The sequence below is a fragment of the Diplotaxodon limnothrissa genome, linkage group LG10 (genome assembly GCF_057381915.1).
Source record: "Diplotaxodon limnothrissa isolate DT_005_m linkage group LG10, D_limnothrissa_male_GT1.1, whole genome shotgun sequence".
In the NCBI taxonomy this organism is placed as follows: Eukaryota; Metazoa; Chordata; class Actinopteri; order Cichliformes; family Cichlidae; genus Diplotaxodon; species Diplotaxodon limnothrissa.
In genome coordinates this window covers 10,611,534-10,624,010 of record NC_140605.1, presented here as the reverse complement: position 1 = coordinate 10,624,010, position 12,477 = coordinate 10,611,534, and positions in this window count along the sequence as shown.

The window sequence follows — 12,477 nt, the reverse complement described above, 5'->3', positions numbered from 1 at the left end:
ATCCACAAAACAGCATAAGAGTAAAAGAGTAAAAGAAGAACTGACTGCGTTACAGCCAGTGTTGGGCAAGTTACTTTAAATTAGTAACTTAGTTACATTACTAGTTACTTCCATCAAAAGTAATTCAGTTACTTCAAGTTACTCGTTACTTTCAAAGTAACTAGTTACTAGGGAAAGTAACTTTGGTTTTACTCAGACTTCTCTTGTTAATGTGTTGTTAACTGGATACCCAGCAAGAGTGCCAGTCTTCTAGCTGGTTTACTTGCCACAAGTGCACTGTGCCACCTACCAAAGGAAAAAATAATGTGCATATTTCCACGAGAGAAATCCCATGCCTGGACCGTCGTTGACCGCCGCCATGATTCTAGCCTATGTTACAGCGTCATGTGCGCTTTTTATGTCCAACACAAAAACTGCAGTCGTGGTGCTTTTGATTGTACTCAGAAATTCTGCCTTCTGAATAGGAAGATGTAGGTAACACCAGACTGTGGATGAGCTGCATACACGGCTGGACTGGGACAAAAAAATCAGCCCGGGCATTTTGATTAGAGACCGGCCCACCATTATAGCAAAAATCATAAAGCCTTTGAATGAAAACAAACACTGTTGTGACAGTGATGTATACTGTCTTGATGGTATATATGTATCAATCTATCAATCATTTATTGTAAGACTCAGATAATTATTTAATAAAAGCGAGACATTTGAAATGAGAATAAGAAAGAAGAGTATTTCTTTTTGCCCCCCTTTCCCTGTTAATGCCCTACCTGGCCCCCTGGCAACACTTTGCTAGCGCCGCCCCTGCACAGTTACCAGCTGTCAGCTACATAGAAAAGGATCCTGGTGTTATTTGTCTCTCAGAAACAGTTGATAACTTCCCTTCAACTCATTCATGTCACCTAAAAGGTAAACCTGTTTCTCCATCACCTGTTCAGCTCTGATGATTCAGTAAGGACATCTCCTGGTTTCATCTTCATGTTTCCCACTCACCAGATATACAAACCGATATCATGACCAGCAGCTTTACAGCTGTGGCTCCAGCAAACATCAGCTGACACTAGAAAGTAATATTAAATAAATTCTAACAACAGCTGATCAAACGTGCTGCTGTTGTTTAACGCGACATCCGGTGGTTTCCTCTTTCTGGCGCAAAGTGGACGATAAATAAACAAGAGGGAAAAGCCGATCAGCTGATCATTGATCAGTTTCATGATCAAAGTAGCAACAGGAGAGGGAGGGGAGAGAATGAGAGAAGAAGAGGCAGCTGTGAAGCAAAGACAGAATAACTCCAGCTTTGTGTCTTTTTCATTGTAGCTGAGGTCCGGGACAAACTGTGTTCCTTTTCACCTAAATACGAAACGCGTAATAATTTCTCTGCATACGAGACGATTCCGTTTTTTAGGGAACGATTGGCAACTCTAATAATTAACCTATGAACAAAATAAAGTTCAACATCAGTAACATAGCACCCACCCAGCTGTATAGAAACCCCGTCATGCTAGCTAGCACGCACAACGAAAATAAACTCCACCTAAACTTGGTTTATATCCAGTGTTGGGTAAGTTACTTTAAAATAGTAACTTAGTTACATTACTAGTTACTTCTCTCAAAAGTAACTCAGTTACTTCAAGTTACTCGTTACTTTCAAAGTAACTAGTTACTAGGGAAAGTAACTTTGGTTTTACTCAGAATTCTCTTGTTAATGTGTTGCTTCCATAACTTTGCCAGTCTTCTAGCTTGCTTACTTGCCACAAGTGCACTGTGCCACCGACAAATAGAAAGGAAAAGATAATGTGCATATTTCCACGAGAGAAATCCCACGCCTGGACCGTCATTGACTGCTGCCATGATTCTAGCCTACGTCACAGTGTCATGTGCGCCTTTTACATCCAACACAAAAACTGCAGTCGTGGTGCTTTCGATTGTACTCAGAACTCGGAAATTCTGCCTTCCAAATAGGAAGATGTAGGTAACACCAGACTGCAGATGAGCTGCATACAGGGCTGGACTGGGACAAATAAATCGTCCCGGGCATTTTGACTAGAGACCAGCCCACCATTATAGGAAAAATCATAAAGCCTTTGAATGAAAATAAACACAGTGATGTACACTGTTTTGATGGTATATATGCATCAATCTATCAATCGTTTGTTGTAAGATTCAGATAATTATTTTTTAAAAGCTAGACATTTTAAATGAGAATAAGAAAGAAAAGTATTTCTTTGTGCCCCCCTTTCCCTGTTAATGCCCTACATGCCCCCCTGGCATGTAGGGCCAGTTACCAGCTGTCAGCTACCTAAAAAAGGATCCTGGGGTTATTTGTCTCTCAGAAACAGTTCATAACTTCCCTTCAACTCATTCATGTCACCTAAAAGGTAAACCTGTTTCTCCATCACCTGTTCAGCTCTGATGATCCAGTAAGGACATCTCCTGGTTTCATCTTCATGTTTCCCTCTCACCAGATAACCAAACCATATCATGACCAGCAGTGTTTTTGCAGCTGTGGCTCCAGCAAACATCAGCTGATAGTAGAAATTAATATTAAATAAATTCTAACAACAGCTGATCAAGCTTAAACGTGCTGCTGTTGTTTAGCGCGACATCCGCTGGTTTCCTCTTTCGGCGCAAAGTGAGCGATAAACAAACAAGAGAGCCGATCAGCTGATCACTGATCAGTTTTCATGATTGAAGTAGAAACGGGAGAGGGAGGGGGGAGAATGAGAGAAGAAGAGGCAGCTGTGCAGCATAAAGACAGAATAACTCCAGCTTTGTGTCTTTTTCATTGTAGCTGAATTACGGGACAAACTGTTCCTTTTCACCTCAGTAAGAAACGCGTAATATTTTCTCTGAATACCAGACGGGACGGTTGGCAACTCTAATAACTTATGAACAAAATAAGGTTCAACATCATTAACTTCATAGCACCACCCAGCTGTATAGAAACTCCGTCATGCTAGCTAGCACGCAGTACGGAAAAAGTCAGAATAACGAAAATAAACTCCACCTAAACTTGGTTCATATCTGACCCAGAGAGACTGCAGGTCATAACTTCTTACCTGAAGTTCAGTTCACACTTGGACCGGCGGCCGCCTCGGGTCTCTTTTCCTTCTGCGTCCCTTTTCCTTCATCCACCTGCTGGCCTCCATCACTTGCTAATGTTACTGAATCTGTGGAAGCTCCGCGATAGCCACCACACGAAGTAACGAGTAACGAGCCTATCTAAATCCCAGTAACGACTAACGCGTTCCTGATTTTGGCATAATAACTAGTTACCGTGCTTGTTACCACAATAATAACGTAGTTACTGTAACGCGTTACTTAATAACGCGTTAGTCCCAACACTGTTTATATCTGACCCAGATAGACTGCAGGTCATAACTTCTTACCTGAAGTTCAGTTCACCTGACACTCGGCCGCTTCGGGTCTCTCCTCTTGCCTCCCCTCTTGCCTCCCCTTTCTCTCATCCACCTGCTGGCTTCCACCACTTGCTAATGTTACTGAATCTGTGGAAGCTCTGCGATAGCCACTGCAAGAAGTAACGAATAACGAGCCTATCTAAATCCCAGTAACGAGTAACGCGTTCCTGGTTTTGGCATAATAACTAGTTACCGTGCTCGTTACCACAATAATAACGTAGTTACTGTAACTGTTAGTCCCAACACTGGTTACAGCACCCGCTGCTTGTTGAGAGTAAAAGCAATACGCGCTTTCACGTCTTTTTTCACGACCCCTTAGCGACTTTTTTTCTAAAAAAAAAGTCGCTAAGGGGTCTGAAAACTCGCTAAATATAGCGACAAAGTCGCTAAGTTGGCAACACTGGGGTGAATGGGTTAATTGCAGAGGAGTAATTTTCCTACGGGGACTAACACATACACATTATTATTATTAAGCTTCAGTATCTTATCAAATGTGAAAACACAAAGTATGACCCTGGTGTGCATCAAGCTAACTTTACTTTTTAGATATAAGGAAGTCCGTTTTGTTAGTTAGAAGAAGGACGTGGCACTGGATGAACCCCTGGTTGGACCAGAGGTCTTTTACACTGTATTACAACAGAATTCACCTATTCATGTGTTCGTATAGTACAGTATAGTTATATGAACAGTTATATGAACAGTGAAAGAAAAAGGGCTGAGAGAAGAAAATGAGTTTATGTAGGCTTAATTTACATGTTATAGAATTACTAATGTGCACTAGAAATAAAATCTGGCTTGTTAAAGCCAAACTGAAAAAAGGCTTGTTGGCGAAGAAATGCTGAAGCTGAAAATAAGATGCAGTACTACTAAAAAAAAGGTTGGGGTGGGCGGTTGTATCTAGGGTATAATCTGCTTTTTACAGGAATCCTACAGATTGTATACTTAAGTGAAAAAGCAACAGTGGTGTCCAAATGCTCATATATTTCACAAGAGCTAGGTAAAAACAAAAATGTGATAAGACATTGCTCCCTAGATGTAATACACATCTTTAAGGAGTAGTTTATTTTGAAAAGGGAGAACAGCATGACAGACAGCGAGCGTCAAACCAGTAGAGATATGAATCACCACCTCTGGTTAGAACTGTCCGAATAAAATTAGGGAGAAAATATGATGCAGAGATCTGTGAGTTGGACCTTTTGCCTTGAGTAAACGTGACAAGCTTTGTATCCAGGCAACTATATGGGTGCATAATTATGGGATCACACGGTTTCACATGATTTTTGCCAAATCTGTCAGGAGAATTGTAATTCAGATGTAACTATTTGGTCTGACCAGCCACCCATGGAACTGCCACCCAAAACAATGAATAAATACACAAGAAAATAATAATTAGCGTCACTGTTCAAAGAAGAAATCGGAAATGAGTTAGATTTTTTTGGACCATGAACTTGACCATGAACTTATCATTATTAGTTTATTTAACCTGACGAAACAAATACATAAATGGGGCCCTTTATAAGCCCCAACTTCAGGTTTGCTTTTTCTTCTTGGCAGTCTTTTCACTCTGACTTTTTCCTTCTGTGCTGACAGGTTCTTTTCAGTGTCAGAGCTTTTCAGTTTCAACTCTCTGTCACTGTTTTGGCATTGGTAAAAGGCTTGAGGGGCTGACAAGAGCATGGTTTCCGTAGAATCTGCATATAATTTGCATACTGCAGAGAGAGAACATCACTTTTCCTAGGCCACCGTCTGCCTAAAGCCTGGATGTATTAACACACACAAACTGATAGATTGATCTGATAACATCCAGCTCTAACAGGATGTCAGTGGGTTTTTTTGTCCTGTACAGAGTGAAAGCTGTTGGCAACTGTCTGACTTGATTGCAGATTTTTGCTGCCCGCTTTCCAGGTAAGCCCCCATAAAGCCTAAGGCCTTGCAACTTTACTGGCATGAGGTCAGACAGTAAAAAAAAAACTCCAGAGAAAAGAAAAGAGTAGTATGTATGTATTTAGGATCATTATGTCATATTCTGGTATAGGGTAACGGACTATTTAAAAAAAAAAATGTAAAAAAGATGGAAACCTAATGTTTAAATCATGACACCCAATGGTTTTACTTAAGTGGAAATTCCCCCAAAATAATGGGTGGGCAATTAATTTTCCCAAGGGACTACTTAAAAAACTGGTACTAGTTTAGAGGATGATGCCAATAAGCTGAACATGATTCTGCTCAGTATTAATTTATCTCTTTATAAGCTCATTGCTGCCACCCTCCACATCAGTCCAAGTTTTTCATGTGGCCCCTGGGAAAATCAATTCCCCCTTTTAATCATGTAAGAACATAGAACCAGAGATGGGCAGTAACGCGTTACTGTAATCTGATTACTTTTTTCAGGTAACGAGTAAAGTAAGGGATTACTATTGCAAAAACGGTAATTAGATTACCGTTACTTTCCCGTAGGAACGCTGCGTTACTAAAACCGTGATTTTTTTGCAAGAATGTCTCATGACAGTGACGTAAGCGAGTGCAACGTTCGTGACAACAGCTGTGTGCAGATCAACAATGGATCATATATCGAGTGCGGGAGAGAGTATGAGCGTGCAGCGTTTAAAGCTTGGAAGTACTGACCTTATTTTGAGTTTGATTGCATAAAAAGTGACAAAAACATTAGCGTCCGTTGTGCGTGGGAAGAAAACTTCTCTTTAAAGTGAAAAAAACCCCTAAACTTCCAAGCAAGCACTGGGAGTGCGCTACCACGTAATGGGAAACTCACAGAGAAACTCGCAGATTCTTCCACTGACCGCTGCGGCACACCTGCACCAGGGCAAACCTCCGCCTACGCCACTCCTGCTTTACAGGTGAAAATAGAGCAACAGGACCGCTAGTCTTTGATGTTATTTATTTTCTGCTGTGTTTTACTTGCATCTATTTGAAAGAGTGAGTGTAAACACACACACAAAAAAAATTATGTGCTGGAATGTGCAGAAAATAAGTTTAAATGTTAAACAAATTTCTTCCAGTCAGAGAATGTTGCATATAATTAAAATTTTTCTTGATGCATAAAGTTAAAAGATTAAAACTAATAAAACAAGTTTTAAAAAGAGACTTTTCCATTGGATTACATTTTGTATGATGGATTATGTAGAAAAAGTAGAATTGGGCTGAAAGATCTCTCGCTTTATCACCTTTTCAGGTTGTAAATTGCGTTTTTAAAAAGTAACTAAGTAACTAATTACTTTTGAAAATAAGTAATCAGTAAAGTAACGGGATTACTTTTTTGGGGAAGTAATCGGTAATTAGTTACTGATTACTTTTTTCAAGTAACTTGACCAACACTGCATAGAACACATCCTATTCATAAACTGGGGCTAAGGTTCATGGTACCTGAGAGTCATGGGAAATATGACACTAGCTCATAATAATGTACAAATGCTATGCTGCACAATCAAAAAAGATCAGATTTCTCACACTTCATGCAAATCACAACCAGAAATCCTGAACACAGAAGTCTACTCAGAACAACTGTATATAGTTCTTAGATGCTTCACAGGTTTACAGCACATATTTTCAAGATTATATAACACATACAGAAACCGATCTCTGAATCTTCTTCAGAGAAACTTGAGCTTTATAATGTGCTTGTTTACCAGTTAACCCACACAAGCATATGGAAAAAATGCAAGCAAATTAAATTTGACTTAACAGGATTTTGACATTAACTTCGAGTCCATATTTTTTTTAGCTATACTAAAGATTCTGATTCTGGTCATACATTATGAAGGTAAGAATTTAAAGTGTTGCAAGATTCAGTAAAAGCTTTAAAACTCAAAATAGAACAGCGAACAAAGGGTTTTTAAGTATAAGACAGGCGTATGGTGTTTAGGGAAGCAAGAGATTGCAGGGGTTTACCAGTGAATTTGAGGAAGTGTGACATCTCATGGGATCAAACTGTGGAGGTGATGTGTTACCTCAGTCCCAGAGGAAAGACTGTGGTAGACACAGTATCTCAGGCGGACAGGAACAGTGACAGCTCTTCCTGACCCTTTTCTCACTCTGGCATCATTCCTTCCTGTTCGTTGATCAGCAGTAACACAGAGAAAGTATTCTGCCCAAGCTGCTGAGACAGAAAAACTGCTGTCTTGTAGTGTAAATAGGAGCTTGGGCTCATTGACAGAAGCTTTACAGTTGCTACGTATACAGTTTTTCTCTATTAACCATCTTGAAATAAAATAATATTCCAAACAATTTATTTCCATAAGAACATTACTTTGTTCCCAACCTTGAGAAAATTGCAAAGTCTTTATCCGTCCCCAGTAACACTGCATTCCCACTAATTCAGCTTCTCAACTCCATCCTTTCAGATCAGAGAACCAAGCTGAATCAAAATCCCTTCCTGCCTCCTTCTCTGTTCTTAATCACTATAAATCCCATACCGTTTTGTTTTTCTCCTTATTTTAGCAAGTCACACCATTTACCTGAGCACATGCAATCCTTCTGAATCCATAGATCTCCCCTTTCGTTTGTCCCTCTGAGCCAAATTACTTCTGTGGCCTAATCTCATGCTCCTTTCAAATCACCGCCAACCATCCTTTCCTTTGGCAGCTGGACAAATTTTGGGTCATTAAATCACATTAGAGCATTTTACCCACGTCCTACGTCCCAATCACTGCCAGTGTACTCAGCAGCACTTTATAGTTTTCCAGCCACATCAACGTAGACGTTAGTACAGCCTATAAAATTATGTTTGGCTTTAATCGCTTAATATAATAATACCAGTATTTATCTTTGTAATAATTTTGAGAATTTTTTCTATAATTTTCTAGATTGACTATTTTGATTTTTGGGTCTAAGATAAATATATAAAAAATACTACAAAAGAAAAGATTTTCTTTTGAATATAAAGCATCCCTGAAACTTTTGGATAATATCAGATGCTTACTCAACATTTTCATGGCATGGTCTCATCTAGTCTAGTTCTGGTAGTGGCTCCTTTTTCACCGAAAGACAACAAAATCCTGTGTACATCCTGTTCAAGACCTTTACTAGTATTGTCACTGTATCACAGTGATGATACTGATACATAGGTACCTAAAATTCTAGATAAGCAAGCGTATCAGATAGTTTATTCTTCATATAGACACACACCAGACACCACTGCAAGAAACCTAAGACAAGCAAGAGTAAAAGAATAATAAATAATAGAACTCAGGACTTAAATACTAAAAAATGGGAATGTCAGTAAAAAACAAAACTTTGCAAAAATGTATATGTCTACACCGTTTGTCTGGGTAGGTTAACAAACAGGTTTACAGACATCTTTTACAGACAGGGTTTGCGATGTTGACATGCCAGGACTTGTAAATGAACAAATGCTATATCACACAGTGCACATACACACTGCCACATGACAGAGCTTAGCGAAGATGTATTTTTTATTGATGAAAAAAAAACTATCATTGTACCACTACTAGTACTCATCAAATAAGATGTAGTTAGAGTTTTAATAAAAGGCTCATGGAATACATAAATAAATAAGTGAAAATGTTATTTCTGTGTTCACTTATTTTTATGTAATTCCTTGAATGTGTCTTCATTTATCACTAAAACATAATTAAGTAATGTAGGGTTGCATTATAGCCTTTTTTTTTTTTACATTTGAAAAATATGTATTGCCATGTAACATGCAAAGAACAAAGGAGACAAACTTTTTATTTTGCATATTTTTTGTATAGGTGAGCTCATTTCAGAATGGCTCCCCCCTACAGCGAGACTCAATTTCAATGCCTGCCTCCATCCACATTTCTCCTCCTGTGCAGAGCCTAGCTATGGGCTGACTATATCAGTATCTGTACCAAACTGGCAATCAGTAGCTGCTTGTTGACACCACAGTTAGTGCCTGCCAGGGGGATTCCAGTTGCTAGGGGATGTGTAGAGCATGGCACTCTGAGCCTCTAAAGCAAGCATCTTTTTTTGTACCCTAACGACTGAACCTACACATGAATATTTATTGCTAGACTTTAAACAAGAAACTGTATTGCTGGTTTGTCGAATAGTTTTCTATTCTTATGATGATAAGGCAAGTAACATTTAAATGTAAATACTGCCAAACACCCAGCAAGTGTCTCATGGCTTTTTTTCAGTGTATTGTGACTAGCACACACTCCATAACCTTGCATACTATTTACACATTGTAAGGACAGCATATTATTTTAGCAAAAGAATGCAAAGCAGCATATAGCATACCATATAGCATGGGTTTTCTATATTGTCTTCTATATTTTCCTATGACTTAGATGGTATAGTACAATACAGTACAGTATAGTACAGTATCTATCTATCTATCTATCTATCTATCTATCTATCTATCTATCTATCTATCTATCTATCTATCTCCATTTCTCTCTGTCTCTCCCGTATTTCCTTTGCAGTACCTAAGCTTCTGAATCATCTACATGAGTCATCCATCCTGTGCCATCATGTACTAACAGGAAGAGTAAGTAGTGGGGGAGACATCATTTGATAAGTAAAATGAGCTACATTATTACCTTTTTTTAATATCATACAACACAGATGTGGATAATGGATGGCCAGTGTTAGGATTTTACTGATAATGATACTTATTGATGCGTTTACTAATACTCCTACTGACACAGCCCTCCATATTTTGGTGTAGCATAAAGACAGAATTTGACACATCATCTCTGCTTCAATCTAAGCAGGCTAATAAAGGGCCATGGTGATATTAAAAACTGTGGTCAGGTGTTGTTGAGCACACAGTACCTAAACTAACTACTAACTACTACAACATAATGAAGGGTGTAAACATTTCACATTAGACTTGGGGTGAGCTTCCCCAGGTATAGCTAAGGAAACTATTTTCTTATCTTGTTTTCCTTTCACTTTCAGCTATGGGTGTCTGACTACCCTCCATCAGGGCTTAAACTTTTCTAGTAGTGTGAATAAGTTCTGGTATAGCAAAACGTTAGATTTAAAAATAGATAAGCATTCTTTCTCATTTTTTTTGTAACTGTTCCTTAATAGGAAAATGTCTGTATCTGTACATATACAACCAGGCACTTTATATAATCATATTTGTATTAATAAATTAAACCTAGTTATAAAAAAGATGACAAAGAACCATCAACAACAAAAATAAATAAATAGAAGAAAAAACTTGCATTGAATTATGCATTAGAACAGTTTATCATATTGCATATATAGTTTAGAAAACATTTAAATAAAAGTGCACTGAAAATAGCTGTGGGTGGTTTTGCTGGCTTTGAAAGAAGTTTGGATTATCATTCTACTGTTTCTAATGGAGGATCAAGTAATACGTCTTCTCTAAAATGATCATTTACACTTAATGCCAGCATTGTAATTTAGAAGGTTAGACTGTGTTCTGTAAGGGGTTGTGATTTTTACCACAGCGGACATAAGCTAGACTCTGATTTTGGATTCTTCACATCTTACCAAGGATATTTTTATTTTTTATTTTTTCCATGAAAACAGTTCAGGTCATATGTCTGTATATACAGTGGACATACTTGCTCTGAAGCCTGGGAGGGTTTTCATTAGTTCCCATATGGAAAAGATATATATAAATCTTACAAAGTTTGTATCTGTCTTGTGTGAAACTTGTATGAAAAGCATATAAGAGTGAAAACAGATATAAGATCCCTTGAAAAATTATATAATGAAACTTGTATGTTTTGGATACTTACTAAAAGAATATATGAACGTAATGAGAAAGTGGCCACTTTCATGAGTAAATCATGTAATCCTTATATTACATGATTTACTCTTATTTACAATAAGAGTTTTTTTTTTTTTTTTTTTTTTTTGTTTTGTTTTGGGTTTTTTTTACTGAAATGTATATGCTGGTTTTTCCTCTTCATACTACTTCATACTACTTCATCTTCATACTACTCTCATGAATCAAACATTAGAGATGCCATTAAAAGCCTCTTTTCCCTCTTAGTGCTCTTTGATCAGTTAGTTAGGTTTAACTTCAATAATAAATATGAAATAATGTCAGAATGCAACAACAAAAAATTCTGTCTCTTTAAGGAAATTAAGAATTAAAAAAAAAATTCCACTACAGTAGATTCCTAAGAAAAACATCTGGTTTGATGATTTGTTCTGCTTTCCTCCAGAGCATTATCCATCTGTAGATTTCCAGATAGGAAGAGAGGCATCCTTTTCTATTTACTGAGATTGCAACACAGGGGTGTGGCTCCATGTACTTTTATCGCCCCATTACAGCCACCAGTATGTCACTTGCAACACCAACAATCCACCTACCTAGCATTTCTTCAGAGACACACTTCATAGCAGACAGCCCTGGTACATAACTGCAATTCAACAAACTGAAAAAAAAAGCTGCAGATCTCACCTTTGAAGTTGAAATTGAAATGAATCCTTGGACTTGAGTGGATTTTTCTTTGTTTGCGCTACTATTTAAAAATCAGGGCCTCATTGAACGAAGGTTCTCTGCAGGCACTGGATGTTTGTGGGTTCTCTTGAGGCCCTTTGGTTTCCTCTCACGGTCCAAACACATGCTTGTTAGGATTACACTATCCCTGCTAATGACAAAATATTTTAGCAATCAGTGCTTTCACATCAACAGTTTGAAACACTGATTTTTACTTTTATTTTTCTCTTTGCTCTCTCTTGTTGGATATATATTAACATATATTCATATATACAAATTAATCTTGGAGCTCATGAATGATTACCGCATCATGACTCACTGCTGAGGTCAAAACAATACTTTTGAAAACACTCAGGCAGGAAAAGTGTTCACTGGTGCTTCAAAAATAACCACAGTTATAAATGTGAGCATAAGTGATTGTCTGCCTTTTTGCAGTAGTATAGCCTGTGCTGACCTTTACAAAGTACAATTCCTCCACCACCCCCCATATAGACCTGTGATCTGTGGATGGATGGAAAGATTACAGTATGTTGGAATGTTGAATACTTAATCATATGTTGAAAGTATTTCTCTTATTTGTTGCAATTGTTGATTTGTTTTTAATGAAAAATGAAATGAAAATGAAATGAAAAT